Source organism: Papaver somniferum, chromosome 5, assembly GCF_003573695.1.
Source record: "Papaver somniferum cultivar HN1 chromosome 5, ASM357369v1, whole genome shotgun sequence".
Lineage (NCBI taxonomy): Eukaryota > Viridiplantae > Streptophyta > Magnoliopsida > Ranunculales > Papaveraceae > Papaver > Papaver somniferum.
In genome coordinates, this window is record NC_039362.1 from 18,123,052 (window position 1) to 18,140,127 (window position 17,076).

Below are 17,076 nucleotides of genomic sequence, written 5' to 3' on the forward strand. Positions count from 1 at the left end.
TCGATCGTTAGTTTTGAAAACTAATAAAAACCCCTGATTTATGAGAGATTTTTTTTTTTATATATGTGGACTTAAGTCCAGTGATAAAACTTAGTGTATGAGCTTTCATGTGAACCAAGATTTTACCTTAATAGATGTGAGCTTTCACAAAACCGAAATAAACTTCGTTTTAAAGGATAATGTTCATTCGAGGAAAATATACATATATATTTTTATGTATGTAAACTTATGTCCAGTGATAAAACTTTATTATGAGCTTTCATGAGAATTAGTATTTTACCACAATAGGTGTGAGCTTTCACAAAACTAGCATAAGCCTTCGTTTTTAATAAAACGCTAATACGAAGGAAAATAGATTTTTTTTTATATGTAGCCATGACATATCTTATGTGAAATATGATGACATATTTTATTCACATGGATTTGTTCTTATTAGATAAATTCTGAAAATTTATATGAACAAATTGCATTAATTATTACTTTGTAAAATCAAGACATGGGTTTTGAGTAACCTTCAAACTATACAACTTATTTGTGATGAAGTCATGTCTTATTGTAAATATCATGGTTCAGTTGTGTGAATGTTCACATTATGAAAATTATGTATATGATTTTATGAGAAAATCATTTTTTATGAACTAATGAAGTGTTGTTGGTTATTTCAGATTTCAAGGAACGAATTGATTTCGTGTGTTAACTCTTGCGGCACAATCACTATTGTTAGTGAAATTGTAAAGAGGTAAGAGTTTAAGATTTACCATTTTGTGGATGAATCTATTTGCATGTCGATAACCCATGCTCCTGGTTTCAGAAAATGCCGGCTTCCAGAAGTCGTAGTTATTCCTCCAGTTCTGACGAAGATCCCAAAGCTCCAGTAGCTAAGTCGAGAGCTAAGAAAATTTGAGATGAAGGAGCAAAGCCCAGGTACCCTCGAATGAGCGGAGAGTTACTTTCGCCGAACTCATGAAAAGAAAAGCTGAAGACGATGAGAAAGATGCTCGTCAGCGCACAAAGGATCGAATCCGGCGCAAAATACAGAGAGCTGAGGAAAAATGACAATTCTTGGACGGGGTACCCTCTGATTCTGATGTTGATGCTTTCGAAGAAGAAACCGCTTGGGGTTTGCCTGATCAGTGTGCCAGAGAATTCGAAAGTCCCATGAACACTGAAGCTGAAGCGGAAAAAGATTCAAATTCAGATGATGATTTTTATGCTCATCCAGACGTCACCAATAGTCATGACAGTGATTCCGAAGAAGAGGATTCCGAGAAGGATAGTGATGAAGACTCTGAGAAGGACAGTGATGACGAATCTGACAACTCAGATGGATCTGACGAGTAGCTTTACTTTCGATCTCTTTTTTCTTTTTAGTATTTGAATGCTCTCAATCTTCGTAGTAGATACCTTCATTCGAACAACTTTATTGAAGTATTTAGGTCTTCCTTTTGAACGAGAGATTTTATTAACTGAGTTCTTCTTGATTGAATTAAGCAAACCGAGCCAATCTTCATGCTGAACTTATTGTAATCTCCCTTAACTCTTGTGATTCTTCATCTTATGAAAATATCCAAACATAAGTTGTATAGTACATGGGGCCGTGTGACTTGCCGATCACAATTAATCTTGGCCAGTCCCCAGTGCACTATTTTACTCCGCATCTCCAGTTTGACCTTGTTCAAGACTTAGGGTTTCAGTAAAACTCGTAACTGAATCGGAGATAAATGCCTGCCGTATCTTGTATATATCTTTGTAGATTTAGGGTTTATCACTTGCGTCAATATTTCCTCCATCCCTAAGTTAGTTTCATCACAAAGGAAATTTCGATCATCATACTTCTCATATCATGTCTGCTGATAATACTTCTTCTCAAAACGGACTTTAGTCGAAACATGGAGTAGAAGCGCCCATCTTGGTAAGTTGCACATCTTTTCCGTCTCGTTCAGTTGAGGTTACTGATCGTAGAAAATGATTTGTTACAGGATAATCAGAAGAATCCTTCTTCTCACAATTCAAGGCCCAAGCGAACTGCGAGAACTCCCGCCCGGTATAGGTCGGCTCTTGCTGAGACTGGATCATCTGTAAGCAATCTTATAATCCTTGAAATTTTACCATGTCTAATTCAGGAAAAATGAAACACTTCCTCGTTCATCATAGGCGGATGTTTGTGTCGTTGTTGATGCTAGGAGGAGAAGGAGTGGAAAGTCTGTGGCTGTGGTCGAGGTTGAAGATAGTGGAAATCGAGCATGTGAAGATTCTGCAGAATCCGTGGAGACAGAAGACAGTGTCCACGCCTGTGAATACCCGACAGATGGACTCTTGTTTGAAGCTCCATTGGTTAACACTTTCCCAGACAATGAGATGGTTGGTGGATTCGTCATTCCCAAGTGCCATGCACCTCTGTATACCAAGATCTGGAAAAATTATGGGCATATTTCTACTACGGAAGTGTGGAAAGGTTTTCTACCCACTCTCTTGACTACGGTTGCAGGGTTGCTACCGATCATTGAATAAATGAACCAAATGCACCTGCGAGACGTCAAGAATCAGAAACTTCACAAGTGGGACGAGATGATTTCCAATTGTGAGATATTGTGATTCAATGTGAGCTGGCTTCACCGTCGTCTTGAGATAATTAAGATCCATAAGGCGGCGGAGGCTGCTGATGCGATTTCCATGACCACTGCTTTATTGGAGGAGGAAAAGATACTGGCCTTGGATTCAGCGAGGGTTGAGAAGGCGGTTGAGGATTTGAAGTCAAAGACTAGGATCTTCCAGAAGAAACTCGACAGGGTTTCCTATAGGGATTATCCATTGCTGGATGGTTTGCTCTGAGTGATTATTCAGGTTAGTTGAAGTGTAGGTTTCTGACAAGGTAGAATGATCTGATAGCATGAGGAGTTTTTGTTCAATTGATGAATATTTGCTGAACAAATGAGCATCTTGCATGCTCTTTGAAGGAATTAAATTACATTTGAGATGTATTTGAAATAAGGGTTAATTATCTGTTGTTGATCAAGCGTAATAGGCTTTGAGCCATTTGTCGTTGATAATATTTACTTCTTTTCCTCCACTGACTGCTAAAATTTTGTAATATCCACTGGACACCACTTTGATGATAACATACGACCCTTCCCATTTCTGAGAGAATTTGGGAGCAGACATGTCTTGTTGAATGTGCTTTGCCGTCTTTAATACCAAATCTCCTACTTGAAAATTTCGGGGTTTTACCATTTTGTTGTAAGCCCTGGATATCCTCTGTCTCCACGTACTTTTCTACTTTGTCCCTCCTTGATTCAAGCATGTCTATTTCAACAACTCTTGACCTGGACACTTCAGCTTCATCCCATCGTATCCCACTAGCCGCTGCAATCCTTGCTGAAGGAATTTTTATCTCGGCTGGTAGTATAGCATCAGCCCCATAGACGAGCGAATACGGTGACGTTCCGATCGAGATCCTTGGTGCAGTTCTGTAAGCCCACAAAGACATGGGAAGTTGCTCATGCCATGATCGTGGATTGTCATGAATTGTTCGACTGATAATCCGGATTAAAGTTTTGTTGGTACACTCTGCTTGGCCATTTGCCTGGGGATAGTATGGTGTGGAGAAGATCTGTTTAATCCCGTACTCCTTGAGCAATTTCTCGACATCTTGATTGGCGAAAGGAGTCTCATTATTTGTGATGATATGTTTAGGGACACCGAATCTACATATAATATGCTCTTTGATGAAGGCTGCAATAGTTACTCATGTGGCACCTCTGAGCGGGATTGCTTCGACCCACTTAGTGAAATACTCAGTAGTTGTGATGATGTATTCATGCTGCTTTGATGATGCTGGATTGATCTTCCCGATGATATCAAGTCCCCAGCTATAGAAAAGTCATGGACTATTCACAGAGTGTAATGGAAGACAAGGGGTATGAATGAGATTACCGTGAATCTGGCATTTATGACACTTCTGAATGTATGCGGCTGCATCATCTTCCATAGTCGGCCAGTAATATTTCTCGTGGATTTGGAGAAACAATTTCTTTTTCCCCTGATGTTCTCCTTCATGAGTTTCTTTCAGGACTGTCAGGATTTCATCCTCGGCTAGGCATCTCAACAAGTCTCCTTCAAAGCTTTTGTGATATAAGATTCCGTCAAGAAAAACAAATCTCTTATCTCTATGCATGAGTTTGATTGAATCTTTCTTTTCTGGTGGCGATTTGTTGTCTCGAAGATATTCGATGTAAGGTTGCCTCCAGTCCCTTGTGTGACGGAGTGTTAGCACTTCCAAATGATGAGGAGGCGTCTGACAATTAGAACAAGTTCCCTGCAAAGTCCTCGACTTTGCTTCCATGGAAGGCCAATAGTACCCGAGTCTCTGAAGTCTTCAATAAAGTGTTATCACCAGCGTCTGTCCTCACACTTCTTGATGCACACTTTCGAGTTTCTCTTTCGCTTCGTCATCACCCAGACATCATGATAGAGAGGCATCCGGGTTACAATGGTATAAGGCTCCATGAAGCAAGAAGAAGTTCTTCAGTTCTTCAAGGCTGATCACCCCTTCTGTAATGGAGATGCTCAGTTCATGAATGATAGGTGCTCTCCAGTCATTTGCTTGAGATTCTTCAGTTTGATTAAGCCACGTGGATGACACAGCTCGTCTTTGTACTATGATATATTTATCTGATCCTTCGAATTGCAACTTGGAGGCAAAAGTTTCTAAGCAATCAGCATGCCTATTGTTGGTTCGACCAGTATGGGTGATGGTCGCGTCGGCGAAATGATTCAGGAGTCGCTGTGCTTCAGCCCTGAATGGAGCAAGTGTTATCTCTTTGAGAGAGTACACCTCATTCATTTGATTGACTAGTAGCTTTGAATCTCCTCTGATCTCCATATGCATTGCTCCTGCTTGTTTAGCTAAGGATAATCCTAGAAAGAAGGCCTCATACTCTGCTGAATTATTTGTACAGTGGAAATCCAGCTTGAATGAGTGTGAGAATACCTCTCCTGATGGCGAGACCAATGCTATGCCCGCTCCTCCAGTATCATTACTAGGAGTGGCGGATCCATCAAAGTACAACAACCATGTTTCTTCCTTAACGACTGAGATTCCTGGAAGTTCTCCTGGTACATCATCTTGTAATGTCGTGGAATCTTCTCTTGGGAATACCGCCAGTAAATCTGCTACTGCTTGAACTTTGATTGCTTTGGGGGAAACAGACACTATGTCGAATTCCGACATCTGAAGCAGCCACTTCCCAAGTCTTCCTATCAGAGCGGGCTTTCAGAGTAAAAACTTTATGGGATCATCTTTGGATACAAGCACGACTTTGTTGGATAGTAAATAATGCCTGAATCTTTTCATTGCATGAGCTAATGCCAGGCATGCTCTTTCAGCTTTCGGGTATCTGAGTTGAACATCCTTCATGGTTCGGCTGAAATAGTAAATTGGATGTTCGACGCCTTCTTCGTATTCTTGAGCCAGTAGTGCTCCAATAGCAACATCACTGGAGGTTGTGTATAATATCAACGGTCGACCCTGCACTGGAGACCTCATGACTGCAGGTGATAAAAATATATGTTGTATTTTTTGGAATGCTTTAGCTGAATATCTGTCCACGTGAAACTGGCTCCCTTCTTCAACAGAGGGGTGAACGAAGAAATAAGTTGAGCCAATCCTGGTATGAAGCGTCTGATGTAATTCACCTTACCCATGAAGCTCTGCAGTTCCTTCACAGTGCGTGGAAGAGGCATGGTGGAGATGGATTTCGCTTTGTCCGGATCGACTTTGATCCCTTCAGCAGTGACCAAGAATCCCAGAAACTTTCCAGAAGAAACTCCAAAAGCGCATTTTAGAGGATTCATCTTCAACTTGTATTCTCTGCATATTTCGAAGACTTGTCTCAGAACTTCTAGATGGGATGTTCGAGCTTTCGATTTCACCACGACATCGTCAACATAATCTTCTACTTGCTTGTGCATCGTATCATAAAATATTGATTTCATGGCTCGTTGGTAGGTGGCGCCAGCATTCTTCAACCCAAAGGGCATCACAGTGTAATGAAAATTCCCAATGGGAGTACGAAACGCGGTCTTGGCGGAATCATGTTCGAACATTTTGATTTGGTTGTACCACTGTAACCATCCATGAATGAGAACATACCGTGGCCGCTGGTCGCATCAACGAGCATATCAATATTGGGTAAAGGAAAGTCATCCTTAGGGCAACATTTATTCAGGTTTCTGAAATCTACACAACATCTGATTTGGCCATTTTTCTTCTTAACTGGGACAACATTAGCCAGCCAGGTTGGATGTTGAATAGGCTTGATAAATCCTACTACCAGCAATTTTTGAATTTCGGCATTGATTTGTTCCTCGACATCATGTCTGAACTGCCTGGGTGGTTGTTTGACAGCCTTGGAGCCGAGAATGATATGTAGACGGTGAGTGACCAGTTTGTCATCCAGTCCAGGAATTTTTTCATACGTCCAAGCAAATATATCCCGATACTCCTTCAGTAACTCTACCAGGCCTGTATGCTCTTCCGGTGATAGCACAGAACTGATCAAGATCGGTCTTGGATCTTCCTATGTGCCGATGTTAACCGTCTCAAGATCATCAGTGGTAGAATTCGTGCCATCTTGCAACTGCTGTGGAGCTTCTTGAACTTCGTCCTCGGGTAGCTGTTCATTATGACACAATTCACCAGTGCGTGGAGACTCTTGATCAATCTCCCCTATTAATTGCTAATTTTTGCGTCGCCGGTAAATAACCCTTCCTTATGTGTCGTGAGTTGTCATAAAATTGGATCCTGGGATCGTAGTTTCATCTTTTCGGCGTTTGACCGATATAGCAGGCGATTCGGCTGGTTCCGGTTCCGAAAATGGTGATGACTCAGATACCTCAATAGCCTTCCAACTTGGAAGTGGATTAGTGTAGATTTTCTTAGGAGGTTCAGGGGCGCTCCTCTGGGATTCGATGAATTCAGCATCGTAGGACAGAGCGTAAGGAGATGATGAAGCAGCTATGCAGACGATCTTATTATTGAGTAAAGCCTTCATGCATTGATGGTAGGTTGATGGAACCACCTTGTTGTCATGGAGCCAAGGTCGCCCAAGTATCAGGTGGTAGTCAGCCTCTTGTTCGATCACGTGGAATTTCACCTTTGATTGAATTGGTCCTACCCCCAAATCTATGTACGCGTATCAATATGTGTGTCTTTGGCTTCCTTCAAATCCTGTCATTAGGATGGGATGGCGAATGATTTAACCTCGTGGGAATCTGGCCATTCTAAGAGTCTTCATAGTGAAAATATTGGTGGAAGCACCGGTGTCGACGAGAGCCCTTCTAAATTCGGTGCCTTTGATGAAGCCAGTCACATACAACGCGCGATTATGCCCTTCGTCTACAATGTGATCTTCTTCTCCAAAAGTGATGCTGTCGATTGTCTGTTCAGATACCAGGGATACTTCTTCAACTGCTGGGGTTGGTAAAGTTATTTGCACGTCGGATGATATCTGGTTGAGTGCGGCAAACGTGTCTGTACGCTGCTCCCTGGAAAAGTGTAAAAGTTCACACAAATTTTCAATCAATTGTGCAACTTCTTGATCCACCGGCTTTTCATAAGTAGTGAAACTGTTGATTTGAGGGTCGGGCGTTGAACCAGTCCCCGGTGTTGGGATTTCCGAAGCAGAGATGCCGCCTAACTCAGATGTCAGCTTGATGAGAAAATCGAGTATGTGATCTATCGTGTTCTTCATCAGATCCATGTTCCTGGTGTGGACCTCCAGAATTTGAGATAGCTCTGCCAGAGTCGGGGTTCCTCTGCCTTCCGTGTCGTCATATGTAACATGAGGAATCCTGCCATTTGAAAGATTCTGGATTGGGTCTGGTTCAGTTGAATTAGTGCTAAGACCAACCATATTGTGAAAATGAGATTGCAACCGAGAGATTAATCTCCCACTGTGGTCGCCAATCTGTGAGTGGGGAAAAACGATTTGCTGGTTTTTTCGGAATTGAAGAGTGACCGTGTGGAGATTCCTTGAACCGAGCGAAACGTTGAACCTCACACAGATGCACTGCAAGAAGGGAGTGCTTTATGTTCGAGAGATCAATCTGTAAGACCCGGGCCTAAACCAAGAACAATGGTCGTTCCAGAGTCAATTCGGTCACAAGAGAGGATGGGTTGATCTGTAGGAGGGAAGCTGAGAAATGCGTGAGATCAATGGTGATCTGATATTGTAGGTGTATTGTGAATTCAGCGTGAAAATGCTCTGAATGATTGAATTTTTCTCAATTGAGAGTAATTTCTGTGAGTTCGTATAGACGAAAGATTGTCTGTATGAACTTTGATGAGAAATTTCTTGTTTTGGCGAATGTTGTTCGAATATTCGAAAACTGTTGTCTTTCAATCAGGATTCAGAGACATTTTATAATGCCGGAGTTGAAAACAACATGATCCCATGAAGTGTGACAGTTGCTGGAATCAGAGAATGGGAAATGGGGAAATCGTGTTAAAACCAATTACTCATCGTGCGGAGACTTGGTTAACTTTCCACCCACTACTTTGCTGACTCGTCCAACTGATTGCACGACTTGCTCACATTCTCATTGTGGGTGAACACACGTGCCGTAGACCGCCAGACCAAAACCCTAGTTAATATCCCCCCATGTGACACGATTGAAATCTCGTGATTGTGGAGTCAGTTGCTGACTTTATGGGACGATGAGTCCATGTAGCGCTGAGTTGAACATGATTAGCAAATGTTCTGAAACTCATGAATTTAACGTGTCTGCTGGGACGAGGTATCATTATAACCTAAGACGGGCAAAACTGTGTTGCTAGATTGTTGAATATTGATAGTTGAACCAATATTCTTTGATTTGAGCAAATATTGCTAGTCTGAGCGAATATTGCTAATTGAGTAAATATTGCCGGTTCGAGCGAATATTGCTAGTTTGAACAAATATTGTTCTTTTGATGAATTTTTGGTAGTTGAACCAAATAAAATATTAATTTAAGTTACTGACTGCTGAGTCGAGCAAAATAAATATGAATGTTAATCATGGAATCAACATAAAATTATCAGAGTGTTCGAATCTGCTCAGAATCACGTTTCTGCAAAGCTGTGGATTCAAAACCCTAATTTTACCGAGATAATGATTTATTGCAAATCACATGAAACCGGCTACATGGGATGACGGGTTCACCATATAAGTATTGGATTATCATTGCATCACTAAATTTGAATTCCTTCATAGAAGTATTGGATTATCATTGCATCACTAAATTTGTGGTGAGGACAGCTTGCCACCAATCTCTTGTATTGTTCCCAACATTCATATAAAGATTCTCCCACATTTTGCTTCATCCCGCAAATCTCCTTGCGAATTTGAGTAGACTTTGATGCTGGAAAATATCTCTTTAAGAGTTTCTTCAACCCATTCCATGTTGTGACACTTCTGGAAGGCAAATAATACAACCAATCCTTAGCACTATCCGCCAAATAGAATCCGAACACTTTCAACATTGCACCATCCGCATCAGTATCCGCTGGAAGCATGGCCGTGACAATGGTGTGGAAGTCCATAAGATGCTTGTTTGTATCTTCATTCACCATGCCATGGAACTTTGGTAATTCTCTAAGCAACCCCGGCTTGATCTCGAAAGTAGAGTTTGTTTGAATACACCATTGTTGTGTATCCAACTTGTGAGAAGCTAAATCCTTGAGTGTACGATTTGCATCACCCATTGCTTCTTCTTCTTCTTCAAAAGGTGGTTCTTTTTCAACCGGAACCTCTTGTTCTTCTTCTAGTTGTAGCTCTTTTTCCACTTCTAACTCTTGTTCTTCCGTCGTGTCTTGATTTGGTTGGAGTATTGTGCCTCTTCGAGTAGCTATCCCGCACCTTGGATAGTTCCAATCCTTCGAAGCCAGGGAATAGGTAATTGAAAAAAAATTCTCTCAAACAAGTAAGAAAAACGAAATGATGATAACAAACTGAAAACAAGAATGGAAGCAGAAATGATGACAACAAGCTGAAAACTTAATAACTAGCCGTATGCCTCCCCGGCAGCGGCGCCAAAATTTGGTCGCGGTCGTATACGTCAAAAATAAATTCACTTTCCAAAAGTATATGATAAGAAAGATTTCATTTCCACAGAGAGACAATTGTAGTTATTATGTATTCAATTTCTTAAAGTAACCAATTGGGGGGATTTCTGATTTTTAAGTAAGTAATAAAAGTAAATCAAAAGCAAAGTAAATAGTAGATTGTAGTCAATGAGAGAAAGGTATTGGTCAAGGGGTTCATCTTCCATCTTAAACAAGTTCTTGCATACATGATTAGAATTACAATTTAATCTCTTTAATTATCAAAAGCCTAGAGAATCAAGAGAGCAAGATAATCTATTAATTTCCTAAGTTCATCAACACACACATTAGATTTGCGTATGTTAATTCTACCTAAAGAATAACCTAACTCCTTGCACTAATTAAGTTCAATTCCCAGGAACATTAAGTTGTGGAAATAGGCTAATCAATGCAATTGTCATACATTGCGCATGACAATTCGTACAAAGGTCAAACTCTACATATGATTACAAGAGTGTATCACTACAAACCGTAATCATATCATGCTCTTGTATTTAGGGTTATCGCTTGATGAAAAACCCTAAAATAGCTATGGACAAGGATGCAAGTTCAATTAATTGTCCGCTTAACTAACCAAACATATAAGTCCTATCACAATACATCAATCATGTGATTATTAAAAACAATAGAGATTTGAACGATAATCAAGAGAGAAAACTAATACATTAATCAAGAACAAGTTTTAGATATAGGACTACATCCTTAACCAATAATATTAAATTTAGCTACTCATAGCTATGGAGTTCATCATAATCAATAATCAAATAAATAAGATAAAAAATAAATGCGAAAGCAAACCCTAGTTGCGGCTATCTCCAAAACTCCAAGTAGAATACGTCATTCCAAAAAGTTGTAGAAGTCTTCTCTTTTATAGCTCCTCTTGTTCCAAAATTAGGTATAATATTCAAAGTCCATTAGATAAAAATCCACGTGGCCCAAAAGTGAGAAAAACCCATGTAGAAAATCTGTCAAAACGTCGTCGGAAATGGCCGGAAAAGTCGCCGGAATAGTGTCTCAGGTGACCGGCAAAGTCCGCCCAATCACCGGTCAAACTGGGTCAAATCGGTCAAAGTCAGACGAGTCAACTCAATCAAAGTACTGAGTCAAACCGGGTCAGATCATGAGTCGGACCCTAGTCAGCTATAGGTGAGCTAACTGGGCTGACTTAATTGAATTTCCATGGCATAAGCCATTTGCATTGGCTTGAGTGATGCTGCATAATGATTGTGCATCACTGCCATACTTCCAGCCATATCTTCTGTTGTACAATGATTGTGCATCATTGCCACATTGCCAGAAATCATAGTTTTTGCCTGCACTTCCCAACTACATCTGCTCACTGCAACAATCCCATCCTTTAGCAACAACTGCTGCAGTTCAATGCCATCTTAGATCCATTGCAATATCAAAACCATCATCTCACAAACACCAACTGCAGCTCTCTCTTGTAGTTCTTCAAGCTCTCTCATTTTATGCATTCCACAATCACCTCTTCACTGCTACTCTGTGAGGCATTCCACTACTGCATTGCCACCAGCAACAACATTAGCTCTTCCACTTCCCTGTATACAACCAATACAGACCCCATCCTGCGCTTCAGTTCATACACCAAGAACTAACTCTGCACACATCAACCACCAAGTCAACTCTACTGCACTCTCCAGCTGTTCATCCATGTCCTAAACATTCATCTAAACACCCCATAAATTCAGGTTACGACAACCACCAACACTGCCTTCCCATTCTCATCCATCCATTGCTTACTAACACAAGTCTCAGTTGCAACTTGTTTCTAACATCACCTGATCCATCTTCATTGTAGCCTGAATCCAACACACACACAGCTGTTCATTTACATTCATTCACCACATTTGCTGCTTCAGACAGCTTATTCCAAAACCTTGTTCAGCTACATCTTCAATGAATCCAACCACAACCCTGTAAACCCATTTAGCTCATTCCTGCAGCTTCATTCCTCCTTGCAATCAACAACAACTCAGCCTTCTTTCCTTCTTTTCATCACCAGTTCCATTACTTGCAGCAGCAACTCCCAAGTCATCCACCAACAAACCCCATCTCTGAATTATATCCAACCTAATTTCCGTCATGTGTTCTTCTATTATGCTCTACCGCAAAACCCATCTGCATCTGCTACTGTCACGTCCGTCAAAAATTCGAGATTCTAATGAGCCGGATTTGATCCAATGGATCACTTCCAACCCAACTAGCAAGACCAGATCCTTGGAGCATGACTATGGAACATGCTTTTTAAAAAAAAAAAGGATACTTAATAAAAGAAAGTACTACTACAAAATAAATAAAGACGATATTATTAAATGTCTTTCCAAATTAAATTCCAAATAAGAGGTTCCCAAATAACAATCACTAACGATGTTCCAAAATTCATAAAGTAAGAACAATAATTTGAAACAAAACTATTAAACTAAAAATGTCTCTTATTAAAATACTTGAAAACTCCAAAATAATAAAAATGATAATCAATAAAATACCCATTATCCCTGTGATATCATATATTAGTGTCTTGCGAGAATACTAACATCTGAGTACTATGCCGTAAGCTTCCAAGTCCGCTTACTGCGCTAACTGCTCCTCAAACTCTGTGGGGAGAGGAAAAGGAATTTGGGGTGAGCAAACCACAGCTCAGTAGGAATTTCAAAAATAATATAGTGCAGCGAAAATTAAACCATGCAGCGGATAAAATAATAAAATCCATACCAGCCAAAATCACATAACCAACCTATAATTGTAGGTTCCTAATCTAGTGTCAGAGTTATTCCGGTAAACAAACCATATTGTTCCCCGAACAGTCTTCTCAGGGTTTCCATCAGTGATGGGATGCCATAAAGGCCTGACATTTCAGCAGCAGCAGAGAAATATGTATATCCAAAATTCATTTCTTACCAGTACAGTCAATTCCGTTCGAAACTCAAACACACCCATAATCCGATAAAATCAATCAGTGCATTTATATATAATATTTAATATGGTAGTAACCGACAAAATTGCCCAAAAGAGAAATAATCTGTACACTGTAGTTGTAGGAAATCCTATACTACACCCTTCATATGATTTCATTATTGATCAACTCATTTTAGGTTTATATTCTTAATTTTATTGATTAATCTTTGGATTTTCTTACAAGAAAAGGTACAGAACTCAAGAATGATTTCTTCTCTCAACTTTCTCTCTCCTATTTACTTGTTTCTTTCTCCAAAACCCCCCTCTCTCTACAATTCGAACGACTATTTATAAGGAAATACATAGTGGATGACAGCTAATCTGTCCCTTATTTTCGGGTATGGTTTGCGACATTCTCGCAACCTTACAGACATTAGTTTCGCAAACTCTCTAATTTTTGCAGGATTATCATACCTTTCTCGTGATCTTAGCTGACGTCATTTATTTTATTATTTCTGAAATTGTTTTGCGACGCTGTTGTACTGTGTCACTGATAATTTCGCTGAAACATTGTCATTGCGAGATTCTGATCCTACGTCTTGCCTCTTCTCATATATTCTCTGCAAAGTAGAGAATGATGTGAGAAATGCCGCAGTTGTTCATCTTTTCATATTCTACATTTATCACACGTACTCTCTCTTCCATTTGTTTCTTGACACGTCTTCTGTAACCGTTGCTTTTCAACCGCTCACATCTTTTCGTCTTAATGGTGTTTATTTCTTCGAGTAAAAAATCTCCTTTATATACTCTTCTTCCCCCCTTTTCCCACTTTTCTTTTTACTTTCTCTTCTATTTTTATTCTCTCATCTCTGCAACTCTGTTATTCTTCTGCAAATTCTGCTGCTGTAATTTTTTTCTTCCTTCAATCCTTTTACTTTATATACATTCCCATACTCTATATTCAAACATGGCTCCAAGTGGTCATACATATGAGAAGAATTTACAAGATGTCCAAAAAGATCTTGGTGATAAAGGTTTCACACTCTCCACCATTCCTGGTGAGAATGCCAAATCAATTCTTTCTGTCAAACTTTTCTATGATCAATATTGTGATGATCAATCAATCATAATTTCGCTAGGTCAGATTCTCGCAGGTCTCCCTATTCCTCTTTATAACCCAGATCTTCCTTTATTTTATGAAATTCTCGCTCATTCGGGATTTTCGCGAGCCATCTTCCAATTGAGTGGGGACTGCATCCGTCTGATGCTAGAGTTCGCTAATCGTGATGCTGGTAGAGGATCTCTGTACTCCAAAGAACTTAGGGATCCTAAATTCGCAAACCTAGAGATAGTTTCTGAGAAGTATACAGTAGTGAATTTCTTTGAGAACTATGAACTTATCTCCATGAAGAAAGAGAATACTCGCCGGGGTATTCGCTTAAAAAGGAAAGATAACATTGATGAAGCCAAAATTCTCATGCAATATATTGATTGGCATTCTGGTAAAAACACAACTCCTCGCCAATCCAAAGATGATAAATGGTGTGTTTTTCCTTTAATGCTAAAAGGACCCTACATTGTCGGGTCAAATATTCTTCCTGCGAATATCGTTGCTTATCAACCTTGGGTTTTCTCTTGGACCGAGAAGGAGAAAGAGGTATGTTTCTCCCATTTAACTCATTTTATATTTCTTTATTGATTTTTATTATTCTGCTCGCTAACTCTTGCGACATTCCGCATATCCAAAAACTGAAAGATAGTTATAACAGGACTGGGAAATCTAGTACTCTGTTAGCTCTTCGCTCATACACAGATGAGGTAAGAAATTTTATCTTATGATTTTAAATAGTACTGTTACTTCCATGCTTCCATTTCTTATTTCTATCTGTGTGTGTAGATTATTGCTGAAGTAGAAGAATCTGGTGATGTTGCGAAGATTGGTGATAAAGGTAAAGGTGCTCTTCGTAGGGAAAAATCAACTTGTCCCCCTCTAAAGAAAAGGAAAGTTCGTTCTTCTTCTCCTTCAAATATTCCTCCTCATGAAAATTCTGAAAGTGATAAGGGTGATGAGGACAACGATGATCTTGCTGCAAGTGAAGATTCTCCACCTGAATCTTCTATGGCTAAGTTATCTGGCCTCTTTTCTGATTCTCTACAAAGAATGGGAGATATCCAATTCGCAGATACCTGCAAATCTCTCGCTACCCTTTGCGATGTTCCTTTACTGGATGGTGATAACTCTCTTCGTGGAGTTTCCAGATCAGTGACTCCCGATTTTTTGCATTCTCTCAATAGTCTGGTATATTTTTATCCTTTTACTTCTTCATTGTTATAATTCAAAATTTCTTTCTATATTTATATTTTTTATATTTTTTCGCAGGCTGGAAAAGCTTCTTTTGCTGTTGCCTCAGATCTAGAGAGAAGACGTGAAAATCTTGAAAAGAAGAATCTTCAATTTCGCAAAAAGAATGAAGAATTGGAAGCTGAAGTTAAAGGTCTTCGCAAGAAAATAGACAATTAGAAATTGATTCTTCCTCGTATAAGAACAAAATCTCTAGTCTTCAGCAAGCTAATAATCAGCTTTACGGTATGTTACTTTTCTCTTTTCTCTTTATTCATTCATGCTGTTGTTTTATCTTATTTAAATGATCCTTTTTGCATACATTTATGGTCTTTCTGATGAAGCTACCCTTCTTCGTTCATTTCCTAATGCCTTGGATAATGATATCCTTCTTGAGCGTCTTAACAATTCCTTAAATAGCTTCTCAAATGATAGAATTTCTTCTCTTTCTCTAAATGAGCTTAGATCTAAATTTCGCCTCTTAGAAATTGATCATAGGTCTAGTTTAGGCTTAGCTAACCGATTTAAGCGTATCCTTCTTGATTCTAAAGAGAAAACCAATGAGTTAAGAACCAAAATTAGTGGTCTCATAGATGATAAGGATCGCATCTCTGATCAAGGTACCAGGGCTCTGGCGAGGTTCCAAGAGTCTCTTCTTGAAGTTCAACTTGAACGAGATGAAGATAACCGCAAGAATATCGAACTCTGCGAAAGGGAAACTCAAATTCGTTCTCGTCTTCTTATAAGTAGTGAGGATGAATTTGTTTGGGCTGCGAAAATCTTAGATGATGCTAGAAAAGATTCAGGTTTAAATGTTAGTCTCCAAGTTGAGCATACAGCCTTGATTAGAGATATGATTTCTGACAGAGAAGGTTACTAACTGCTCTTCTTTACTAATCTTTTGCTTCTTATGAATTCTCATCAAGTTAATAATTGATAGTCTTTTGCTCGAAGATTCTGAAAATAGATATCGTGAAAAGATTGAGGAACTCGAAGCTGAAAAGGAGGAACTCGCAAAGAATCTTTCTTCTCGCAACGACAAGTATTCTAGATTAAAGAATCAAATCAAGATCACTGCTACGAATTTTAAGAATGATGCTAGACATTTTCGCAATCAAACTATCCAAATGGTTTGTGACGATCATAATATCCCACATTCTGATTATCCTTGTCTTTTGGAAAAAATTCCACAAAATACTCTCAGTTTGATTATCTCTGATAGCGAAGCTGAGATGAAGAATCTGATAGTGATGGAAGTTCTGATGGTGATGAAGATTCTGACGCAGACGAAGAAGGGAACAAATCTGATGAAGATAATGAAGGATTAACCAAGAAGTAGTCTTTATTTCTTTCTTTGATTCTTTGTAATACTTGTACATTTATTTCTTATTTCCGTATATTTGTGTTTCTTTCATTTTGACCTGAATTCATTAAAATAATTCTTCCTTGCAACACAGTTAATTAATATAAACATTAATTTTTGAATCTTTGTGTAAATCTATCATATGGAAACAAATAACATTCTCTAATTTCATTCATTCCCATACTTGCCTCTATTATTTGAATCCAAATGAGAGATTTCATAAAAAATTTGTTATTTTATGCCTCAATTTTGCAGTTAACTATGTATGACTTCGCAATCTTATGCGAAATAAATTTTGATTCTTTTCAAAA